The 12,628-nt window shown below is 42.7% G+C and overlaps 1 long non-coding RNA gene across 1 annotated transcript in view; it reads left to right on the top strand.

Moving 5' to 3' along the window:
• LOC126416228 (uncharacterized) overlaps positions 1-12,628 on the top strand; it is a 569,632-nt gene that overhangs the window by 437,257 nt on the left and 119,747 nt on the right. The window contains exon 2 of the long non-coding RNA XR_007575419.1: positions 12,369-12,435. This is a non-coding gene — a long non-coding RNA (uncharacterized LOC126416228). The remainder of the gene's footprint in view (positions 1-12,368; positions 12,436-12,628) is intronic.

Raw genomic sequence — 12,628 nt, 5'->3', positions numbered from 1 at the left:
TTTAATTCTAACAGGCTACCTCGCATTTCCATATGTGTGTTTATGGAAATATATGCAAGATTTGAATAGAACTGTCCAACTTCTGATCTGTAGAATTCCCCTGTTGCCTCCTACAACGCATTAATTAGTAATCAGATTGATTCTTACAAAAAAGAAGACAGCAACCAGCCCCTATTAATACTGCTATTTATTTAAGTAAATAGCGGCGTAACCGGTTTCGATCTGACAGGTTCATCATCAGACGGCTAAGGGTTGTGTTTTGGAATATTTGAAAAATACAATCCTGAAACTTCGCGACAAAATCGGGCGGAATTTTCGATGTAAGTACCATAACCACTTAACCTCACATATTTGTTTACTCTGTATTTCATCGTCTGGAGGTTATTAATGTTGACATAGAGCGCTTCTAACACTGTTTTCTACCATAGGACACCAACACACCAAGAATATTTCGTCATAGTGGAAGAATAAGACTCGAAAACTGACGATTATGTAAAGTTTATCTTGCAAATTTTGTGAACAGCCATCTGATGATGAACTTGTCATTTCGAAACCGGTTACGGCGCTATTTACTTAAATAAATAGCAGTATTAATAGTAGCTGGTTGCTGTCTTCTTCTTTGTAAGAATCAACCTACATTAATTGTACACAGCCACGGTCTCACCATGTCAGTTTTCGACAAAATAGCATTAATAATCAGAAACTGCTGCTGGAAGAGATGAGGCCCGATGCACGCCACAGCCTAGACAGCAGAAAATTAACAGGTAGGATCAAATGTACCCCTTAAGTGGGAATCGGAAGTCAGACAGCCATTTTAATTTCTAGCATCCCTATCGCCGTATTTACAGAATCATCTCGAGTATGTAATACAACGTCTCTCCCGTCATCTTATGTATACTCGTTAAACTTGTCTGTTTATTGCAGTAAGCGAGGGAGGAACGTACCATACTTATCGAATACGTGTTACTGAGCTATCTATCTCTGTCTCGAAGTCAACGTAGCCATTTTTTGTAGCAAAAGGCGCAATGTAGCCCTCGTGTCCTAGCACAGAGACGTCGTGGCATCTATTCTGCCCAAGAAGGTTAAACTCTAACATCCTTGGTAGAACAGATTCTATCTTAATCCAACCCAACTTCCTCGATGCCGCCAAGGACTGACGAGGGAGAGCGGACGTGCTGTCGCGAGGCTGTCAAGCGCGATAACAGTCGGGCGACCTATGTCGGTGCTACAGTGAGCGCAGCATTACGCGCATCGTGTAACACGAGCTTCAGAAAGATGATGACTGAGGATACGGCCGGCAGACAGCAGCAGCAGCGCGGGCTCGGCTGGGGCTGGTGCGGTGGCGGCGTGTCGGGCTGTCGCCGGCACGCGCCCACGCCCACGCCCCCACCCCCGCCCCCGCTGCCGCAGCCGGCCTGCCGTATCGCCCGGAAGCGACCGCCGCCCCAACAAAACCACTTCCGCGCAGCCGCTCGCGTGTCACCCGGCGCCAGACAACTCTTTCTGTACACTCCCTCTGTCGCCTTCCCTCTGTGTCTGGTCTCTACTACTCTCTCCCACTCCCTACCTCCCCTCTCCATTCTTTCAGCTCGGTTACTCCCCACCTCACCGTTCCCCCTCTTTCCCGTCCCAAAAGTATCCTGCTACCGCTCTTCTCCGACTTGGCACAGTGGTGAAAAAGCGGGTGTCGTACTCTGGAGGAAATAAGGTCAGTGCCGTTTCTACCATCAGACAAAACTAGGCAAATTTTATGGGCAGCAAAGAGCGGAAAAATCAATTTTAAATGAAAGAGCGAAAAAATTGACCAAATGAGAAGAAGAAACGAAAATGAGGAGAAATTAAAACAACGAATTGTTTTCAAAAGCAATCCGAACAGTTACTTAATAAGTCTTTATTTATGTTTTGAAGAATCAGCCTCATTTGCGCAAATTTTCTGGTCTTTACCAGGTTTCCGCTAAATTAATTTAGCCTTCTTCAGAGTGCCAACGTATTTGACGCTGCCGACCGACCGCGTGGTGAAGAGATGCCGGGGCTGGACTTCGGTTATGATGATTCGACGTGGTACCACGATTGTATAGGTTTTAATTTTAATGATGACTGTGCCTTACTCTGGCATGTTATAGTAATTTTATGCTTCTGAAGATGGCTAGATTAATTTAGCCGAAACCTGGTGAAGACCAGAAAAATTTGCTCAACAGAGGCTGATTCTTCAAAACATTAGTCTATGACAGTTGCTGACGGGGCTGTAATATGCTAAAAATTCTAAGTCTTTAGTTACTTTGACGAAAGTGAACACACTGAAACTGCTTACCTCAGAATTAAGCAGCCGCTACTGGGTACGAAGCAGACATTTATTCGTCTCTGTCTAGCGCTGGAGCGGGCCATGTACGTTGGCTTGCGATCGTGTAGCGACTTGGCACCGTACCTCCCTCAGTCCGTCTTTTTGTTTTTGTACCTGCAGATCATTTGCCAAGCTTCAGTTGTATTCACTGGGTCTGCGGATACTTTAAGTTCTGCTATTATTCCCTGTGCATGACTGATGGCATATTCTCAAGTTAGTTTGCTGCCTCTGGTTCACAGGGTTCCGGGTACGATTCCCGGCCGCGTTGGGAATTTTCTCTGTCCGGGAAGTGAGTGTATCATCATCATCATCATCATCATCATTCATGTAAAAATTGGGACTTTGTACGGGCATTGATAGTGCAGTTGAGTGCCCCACAAACCAAACATCAACATCATAATGAAGTTAGATTTTGTACTTCTCTTGTAGTATATCTAAAAGGGGTAAAAGGTAAGTGCAGTTCATCAAATCCATGCATAAAAATGAGTTGGTGTCAGTTTGTCCCTCTGTCCTGAGTGCTTGAGTCACACCACGAGAACAGAACTGCATTACCTTTACTAGAACAAATTAGCTGTCGTTTTCTTAAAATTTGACATATGCACAAAAAGTAACAAGGAACGGAATGTCACGAATTGTTTATCAAAAGGACATAATTGTAGAAATTGTGCGCCTTGTCTCTGTAAGCTTTATCTCAGTATTCTGCATCTACATCTACATGGTTACTCTGCAATTCAACTTAAGTGCCTGATACAGGGTTCACGGAATCATTTTCATACAACTTCTCTACCATTCCAGTCTCCAATGGCGCGCGGGAAAAAGGAACATCTAAATCTTTCCTTCGAGCTCTGATTTTTCTTATTTTATTATGATGATCATTTCTCCCTACGTAGGTGGGTGTCAACAAAATATTGTCGCATTCGAAAGAGAAAGTTGGCGATTGAAATTTCGTAAATAGATCTCCCCGCAAAGAAAATCGCCTTTGTTTCAGTGACTGCCATCCCAACTCGCGTATGATATCAGTGACACTCTCACCCCTATTGCGCGTTAACACGAAACGAGCTGCCCTTCTTTGAATTTTTTACCTGGTAATGATCCCACACCGCGCAGCAATATTCCAGCAGAGGACGCACAAGTGTAATGTAGGCTGTCTTTTTAGTGGGTTTATCGCATCTTCCAAGTGTTCTGTCAACAAAGCGCAGTCTTTGTTTCGCCTTCCCCACAGTATTATCTATGTGGTCTTTCCAATTTAAGTTGCTCGTAATTGTAATTCCTAGGTATTTAGTCGAAGTGACAGCCCTTAGATTTGTGCGATTTATCGAATACCCAAAATTTATCGGATTTCTTTCAATATCCATGTGGATGACCTCGCACTTTTCTTTGTTTAGTGCCAACTGCCACTTTTCGCACCATACAGAAATTCCCTCTAGATAATTTTGTAATTGGAATTGATCGTCTGATGACTTTACTGGACAGTTAATTACAGCGTCATCTGCAACAGTCTAAGGGGGCTGCTCAGATTATCACGTAGATCATTTATGTAAATCAGGAACAGCAAAGGGCCTATGACACTACCTTGCGGAACGCCAGATATCACTTCTGTTGTACTCGATGATCTACCGTCTATCACTACGAACTGTGACCTCTCTGAAAGGAAATCCCGAATCCAGCCACACAACTGAGACGATAGTCCATATGCACGCAATTTGATTAATAGTCGCTTGTGAGGAACGGTATCAAAAGCCTTCTGGAAATCTAGGAATCGAATCGATTTGAGATCCCTTGTCGACAGCACTCATTACTTCATGGGAATAAAGAGCTAGCTCTGTTGCACAAGAACGATATTTTCTGAATCCGTGTTGGTTATGTATCAATAAGTCATTTTCTTCAAGGTGGTTCATAATGTTCGAGTACAGTATATGCTCCAAAATCCTACTGCAAATTGAGGACAGTGATATGGGTCTGTAATTCAATGGGTCACTCCTATTTCCTTTCTTGAATATTGGTGTGACCTGTGCTGCTTTCAAGTCCTTAGGAACAGACTTATCGTCAAGTGAGCGGTTGTAAATGATTGCTAAGAAAGGCGCTATTGTGTTGCATACTCTGAAAGGAACCTGATTGGTATACCGTCTGGACCGGAACACTTGCCTTTCTTAAGTGATTTGAGTTGTTTTGCAACACCTAAGATGTCTACTTTTATGTAATGTGCTGGCGTAAGCTGTCGCCAGCACACCGGTTGGCAAATATGAAGCGCGAAGATCGGTAGCAGGCGTTGGATCTAGCGCACCTGTCACGAGAGACACCAGAGACACACTGACAAGCAACGCGTCGGCAACGCCCCCTCGGCAGTATGTATTTAGGCCGCAGCCACTGACCGGAGGGCCTCAGTGACTCAGTAGCTCACTTTCCAGTTTGGGGTTTGTCAGTGCAATCGCAGAGCGGCTCACAGGCTACGATAGTTCATAGCGACCAGATTAGTGTCTAAGTTTGTAATAACAAGATACCGATATTGTCTGCAAGAGGGCTATTACTGATGAGCTTGTACCACGACATGGATTCCATTCAAGTTAAGTAGCAGCATCCGGTAAGTAAGGACCAGTTAATCCATAAGTGCAATTGTGTTGCAGAAAGAGGATACCGGCACCCATAACAACATCCTCTTCCTTGCTTATTCACAGTACAAGGCCGGCCGCGGTGGTCTCGCGGTTCTAGGCGCGCAGTCCGAAACCGCGCGACTGCTACGGTCGCAGGTTCGAATGCTGCCTCGGGCATGGATGTGTGTGATGTCCTTAGGTTAGTTAGGTTTAAGTAGTTCTAAGTTCTAGGGGACTGATGACCACAGCTGTTAAGTCCCATAGTGCTCAGAGCCATTGAACCACAGTACAAGACTCTACAAGTACAATTTACACATTAGTACGTACTGCAGTCTCTATGTTGCATATTGCAATTTGCTGACGGTCGCGCTTACACAAGCAACCAGCGAAAGGGCGTTTTCTGATTTAAAGCATATAGAGACTAGGTTTCGTGCACTGTTAGCGCATGAACTCTTAGAATCATTCGTAATCTTGAACGTTGAAACACGTATTATTAATAACAGTGATGGTGGGTTTCATGGTTAAGTTGTAACTGAAAAGGGTTTAACGTCCCGTCGACATCGAGGTCATTAGAGACAGAGCACAAGCTAGAATTGTGTCAAGGATGGGAAGGAAATTGGCCGTGCCCTTTCAAAGGAACCATCCCGCATTTGCCTGGCGCGATTTAGGGAAGTCACGGGAAACCTAAATCTGGATGGCTGGATGCGGGTTTGAACCATCGTCCTTCTGAGAACGAATCCAGTGTACTAACCACAGCGCCACCTCACTCGATAGGTATAAACGAATCTGCTATGTTATCAAAAAATGTGACGAGGTTGTTGGTTGATCAGTCAAGTTTCAGTAGCACTCACCTTGTGCAGTAACATCGTAGAAACGACATAGTTTGGTTCTTCGGCATGTCTCCCACCATTATTGCATAATTTCCAAATTCAAGGAAAAATTCTTTCACATCAGAAAATAGTTCCACATCTTTATCAGTCCATTTTCTTGCAGTTAAATAAGTAAATTATGCCAAATTTGGTTGCACTGGTATATTCAGTTCTCAGTCACCTTTAAAGGAATTGATGACAAGACATGAAAATTGAGGGCAGTCAACAGAAAATGAGGACGTCTGTTCACTTTAGTTTAATTTTGAAAAGTATAATAGGTGATTTGCATTTTTGTGCCATTGGATGATGGTGGTGGTGGTGGTGGTGGTGGTGGTGGTGGTGGTAATAATGGTGGAGGAGGAGGTGATATCAAGGGGACCAATGTTAGTAAAGAAGAGGGGGCATAATTTTTCAATTCTCGTCTAGGGTAGCAACACACTTCGCACTGGCCCTGAGTAGGATGCAGTTACTGAGCGAACCTGCGTGTGTTGTGTACTGCACAAGTTCGAGACAACAGAACTGTGGCTCCTCGCATTACCAAATACTGTAAAGTCATGTTAAAGTCGCCTTAACACATGGTGTGTTTCTTATTGTGAATCGCACCAGACACGGTCGGTGGACCTTCAGAAATGTGCTGGTCCATCAAATCGAACGTATCTGCTCAGTATGATTTTCGAGAGCAGCGCTCTCCAGCGGCAGTTCTTAGCCATGTCAGGCGCAAAAGCCGCTAAACGTTGTTTACGAAAATGGGCATGCGTAAAATAGCTACGAAAGCTCTGTTAACGATAATCGTCCATGAGCAGAGCAAACAATGGCAAAGGGTGTGAGCACATCAACACACTGAACAACGAATCATTTCTCTGGAGACATTAACTCTGGCCTAACACATTATAAATTTTACAATACTCTGGAAAACGCCTCGGTCCTGCGTTTTTTGCTGTGGCAATGACTACTTTTAACGTGATACCAGGTGATTAAAAAAGGAACAGATTTCAGATGTTAACTATAGACCAACGATAAAATAAACCGTCTACATGTCACTGGATACAGTAAGTTCAAAGTTTTGACACAACTGCGCTTTTTGTTTGTAGCAACATGGTGGCTACACTGCAAGAGAAATCATTTTGTGTTTTGGAATTTGCGCAAAGTCAATCTGTTGTCGAAGTCAGTCTGTTGTCGAAGTCAGCCTGTTGTCGAAGTCAGCCTGTTGTCGAAGTCAGCCTGTTGTCGAAGTCAGCCTGTTGTCGAAGTCAGTCTGTTGTCGAAGTCAGTCTGTTGTCGAAGTGCAATGTGCATTCCACCATCAATTCAGCAAGAAGCGGCCTGTGCACAAGCAGATTTATGACTGGCATACAAAATTCTTGGGATATGGTTGCATATGCAAAGGAAAGATCGTTGGTCAACCGCGCACATCTGGTGAAAATGTCGAGCGTATCCGAGTTAAGCCAAGAATTTCCTCAAACAACGATGCTGTGTGTTTTGAAATGGCGCCTGTGTATGAAGTCTTAGAAGTCGCAGGAGCTGCTTTCCGGTGACCATAACAGAAAATACGGGTTTTGCATTTCGATTCACCAGGATATGTCAGAGGAAACTTTTTCAGAACGAGTCATCTTTTCGGACGAATCTAAGTTTCATATATTGGTTAAAGTAAACCAACATAATGCAAGAATATGCGGCTCTCAAAATACTTGCATCGTCGTCGAACATGAAAGAGACTCATCGAAACTGTGTTTTGTGTTGTTTCTGTTCACAATGTTTATGGACGTTTCTTTTTTTGCGGAGGGAACTGTGACAGGCATGTCATACCTGGACATACAGCAATTTTTTTTTTTTACCTCAACTTCACGAATATTTCACAGACTTCATTTTTATGCTTGACGCACTCCGCTCAATTTCACCTTGAGGTACGGCGTTATCTTAACAACACCATCCCTCTACGCTGCTTTGGAAGAAGTGTACAGCAAGATCCTGTTCGTTGGTTTCGGCCTCCCACTTCACCATATCTCACACCTTGCGATTTTCTTCTGTGGTGGTACATAAAAGACAGTCTTCGTCCCACCGATGGTAGCTACTCTTCAAGAGCTGAGAAATCGAATTGTTGAAGCTGTCGATTCAATAGTCAAGGACTTTTTGATCCGTGTTTGGCTCTGGCTCTGAGCACTATGGGACTTAACATCTATGGTCATCAGTCCCCTAGAACTTAGAACTACTTAAACCTAACTAACCTAAGGACATCACACAACACCCAGTCATCACGAGGCAGAGAAAATCCCTGACCCCGCCGGGAAACGAACCCGGGAACCCGGGCGCGGGAAGCGAGAACGCTACCGCATACCACGAGCTGCGGACGATCCGTGTTTGGTATGAAATGGTCTACCGTTTCCATATTTCTCGAGCACCGCATGGTGCTCATGTTGAACGTATGTATAGTGTCTGTGCGAACGTAAAACTTTGAGCCTTCCTCTATCCAATGACATGCGCTACGTGTCTGTATCTTTGATAATTCGTCTGTAATAAACAACTGAATCAGCCTGTACCAACACCGCTCCTGTTTCACCACGTTTATTAAAAGTGTATTTGCTCCGACGTCCACGTACCAGCCATGTTGTTTTGTCTGTAGTCTCCTTCGTCTGGAATGATCTCGGCGGCGTCGGCACGTTAAACTCAGATCTTCATTACAATACTATTGTCGGATATATAGCCGAATCATACAAACTTCTTGACACGATATTTCAGTGGTCAATACGGCCGCCATTTTCCCATCTTCAGGTGACAACTCTGGTTGTTAAATCTCGCTGGAATTGTTTCCTATCGCGGACCACGGCCCTTTTATACGCTGCAGAAAACCAACAACGCGTTCGGCAGACGTTTTCGCTGCTGCCCCCTAAATTAATGTGACGGCACTGCGGCCTAATGGTGAAAGCTGGCAGTAACGATGAATCGCATAATACATCCTTGAACAGATGGTGTTCTACAGCTTGCAAATACTGGAAATATATCATTATAAAGTTCACGTAAGCTGCCCAATAGAGAGAACTTTTTGCCGGCCGCGGTGGCCGAGCGGTTTTAGGCGCTCAGTCCGGAACCGCGTGACTGCTACGGTCGCAGGCTCGAATCCTGCCGCGGACATGGATGTGTGTGATGTCCTTAGGTTGGTTAGGTTTAATTAGTTCTAAGTTCTAGGGGACTGATGACCATAGATGTTAATCCACATAGTGTTCAGAGCCATTTGAACCAAGCAGAGAGAACTTTTATTTATTTATCGATTGTCAGACTGGTTTGGGACAAACACATCCATTATCAGCAGTATCCCATATACGCAGCATGTTTCAAAGTGTTTGCGACAAATGTATAGGGGTGATGGGTCATATCACGGGGATCAACTTTTGTTAAAGACAGTCCCCTGATGCTTCCTAGGCGTCTTCATAACTGATAACATCCCTGAGAGGTGCAGGGCGTAGGCAATGTGGGGGGTCGTGTGCAATGTGTGTTGCCTATAAGCCAGTCAACTGCGCCGCCTGGAAGCAGGTAGATCGTGCTTCTGACATCTTTCTCCGCTTTGAGACACTCATTGTTAACATTTTCTGGTAGAATCACTATCAGTTCGTTGGGATAGGTAGTATCCAGATATAGCATACCCTGTTAGTAGGTCCACCTACATAGGGAGAAATGACCATCACGATAAAATAAGAGAAATCAGGGGTCGCACAAATAAAATTTAAGTGCTCGTTTCTCCCGCGTGCCGTTCGAGAGTTGAACGGTAGAGAGACAGCTTGAAAGTGGTTCATTGAACCCTCTGCCAGGCACTTTATTGTGAATAGCAGAGTAATCACGTAGATGTAGATGCAGGCCCTGCTAGTTCGATGAAATGTCGTTGTCCCGGTGCCGACAAATTCAATAAAACGACATCAGGCGTCGCCGGGAAGCGCCAGGGAACAAGTGATGTCCGAGTGCGAAATGAAACAGGAAACATCAAACGTAAACCAAGAAAAACATACAGAATTTTTCATCTTTGTTGATTTCACAACATGTCGCTACACCACACAGGGATCTGTACCATCAATGTGATGAGATTGTCACAGCGTCCTCCCTGTTCATTTGTATTTCTTGGCATTAAGACATTCAGACATTTGTGATTGTAATAAATCAGACTTTGGAGATATTAATCAGTTAATCTTCCCTGTTCCAACTTCCACCAACATAGGGAACAATCAATCTCAGGATTAAGAAAACTTAGCTACAATTTCCTACAAGAATTACTGCTCTCCTAATAAAAACCGATTAGGCTGTTGTTTCATGTATAATAATATTTATTTCATTGCATTGATTGACTGTTCCGTCACTTTTTGGTAGAATGTTTTGTACACTGGACATTCTACAATATTTATTATTTGTTACACGAACAAGTTTTCGACCGTTATGTCATCATCAGGTACAAAGATAAGTAAGTGGTGCAGTTAAATTTTGTTTTGGATCAAAGATTTTAAACTAGTACATGTAAGAGTACCTCCATTTCCAGAGATGGAAAATGTTATTGTTAGAATTAGGAATAAAACAAGTGGGATTATTTCAGTGTAAATGTGATGTAAGATTATTTAACTAGGATAAAGTGTGTGACACATTAACTAATGAACTGTAGACAAATTGTAGCTGTCATAAAGAGGAGAAAATAACTGAACAATAAATTTTGGCGACATACTTCAAAGATATGGCTGTACAAAGTAAATTACAAACAAATAAGATATAATATTAAGCATGTGAGTGAACCAGCTGTGGTTATACAAAGTAAAAAGTTTCATACACAACGATAGAAATTGTAGTAGCTGAAGTAAAGGAAAATATGGCATGTGAGTAAGAGGGTTAATTTACAACAAGGCCTGGATGGGATTATGAGTAGTATCTGCAGTTAGAAGTGGCGAGTAAGGGAACTGTGTTTGGTCATTCAGTATTAAGCTTGGGGTTGATGGACATGTGTTTATTAATTTTCGTTATTTAGAGATAGTTCGTTTTCTTTCCTTTATGGATATGATGCAGTACTTCATGATTCTCCTTGTAACAAAGGCCTTCTTTAAGTAGGAGATCTGCAAAAGTAAGGCCTTCTTTTATGTGAGCAACACTGTTGGACACGTTATGCCAAATGGTAAAGACAGCACTCCAGCTTTGGAAAAGAATGGGAGTGGAATATATAAAATTACTTATAACTGTCAGTCTGGCTGGGGAATATCTATACACTCGAAGGAACACCACACAAATTGGCAACTTGGAAAAGGAGACTCTGCTTTTGCAGACCATCTGCTTAAAGAAGGCCTTAGTTACAAGGTGAATCATGAAGTATTACATCACATCCATAAAGGAAAGAAGATGAACTATCCTTAAATAGCGGAAATTAATAGACACATGTCTATCAACCAAAGCTTAGAACTGAATGACCAGACACAGTTCACTTACTTGTCACTTCTAACTGCAGTTACTACTCAGAATCCCACCCAGACCATGTCATAAATTTCCCCTCTTACTCACATGTCACATTTGCTTTAGTTCAACTACTGTAATTTCTCTCGTTGTGTTAAGAAATTTTACTTTGTGTAATCAAACATGCTTCATCCACCTGCTTAATAACACTATTATATCTTATCTGTTTGTAATTTAGGATCTATTAAATACAATATTACTTTGTTCATCCACACCTTTGGAACATATCACCAAGTTTAGTGTTCAGCTATGTTCTTCTACGTAAAACTGTTGTAATTCCTCCGTAGTTCATTAATTAATATGCCACATATTTTATCTTAGTTAAATAATGTAACATCGCATTTATACTGAAATAATCCGGCCTAATTCATTCCTAACTTTAACGTTAACATCTTCATCCTAGGAAATGGTGATACTCTGTACATGCACTAGCTTAGAACTTTGAACCAACAAAATTTCACAGCACCACGTACTTATCTTTGTACCTGATAATGGCGTAAGAGCCAAAAACTGGTTAGTGTAGGAAATAATAAATATCGTAGAATATTACACCAATTTTGTGCCTATCATTCACAAATTTTCATTTTAAAACCTGACGATAGGCGTACGAAGAAGGTGCAGCCACCATTTCTTCTGGTTAATTATCTTTCCATCAAAGAGCAGTGACTTTACAAACCTGTTTCTAACATTTTTTGGTCAGAGAAACTTAGTTATTACTTGTATCTTTGTAAATTAAGGATTCCTATTAGTGCTGATAGCGAAGATATATTGTTTAGTTACTTGAACGTAGTACTTTTCTATGCCAAAAAAGTACTTTTTTGTAGTTGTAGAAGGCCAAATAATATAACTGTTGATGGGTGGGTAGTGTACTCACGCTGACGTATAAAAGAAAAAAGAGAGAGACAGAGGTGTGTGGGTTCAGCGTCATGCACAGATTGCCCTTACATGTCTAGTGTACCCAACTCTTCCACCACACGACTCCAGCATATTCACCAACAGTGAACTGGTCCTGTGAGAGTGTATTCTTTGACTATTAGGAACACCCCTTGCTAAGAGCCGCAGACCTGTGTGTGACAGCTGGCTGTGGTGTTGCAGGTTCCGGATGGCGCGCTAGGCGATCGCACTGAACCCACACTGCAGCGTCCCGGACACGCGCCGCGAGGTGAGTAGACAAACCCCACAGGCAGCTGGCGGCGCTACACGTAAATACACTACTGGCCATTAAAATTGCTACACCAAGAAGAAATGCGGATGATAAACGGGTATTCATTGGACAAATATATTATACTAGAACTGACATGTGATTACATTTCCACGCAATTTGGGTGCATAGATCCTTAGAAATCAGTACCCAG

The sequence above is a fragment of the Schistocerca serialis genome, chromosome 8 (genome assembly GCF_023864345.2).
Source record: "Schistocerca serialis cubense isolate TAMUIC-IGC-003099 chromosome 8, iqSchSeri2.2, whole genome shotgun sequence".
Lineage (NCBI taxonomy): Eukaryota > Metazoa > Arthropoda > Insecta > Orthoptera > Acrididae > Schistocerca > Schistocerca serialis.
This window is presented reverse-complemented; position numbering and strand designations above follow the sequence as displayed.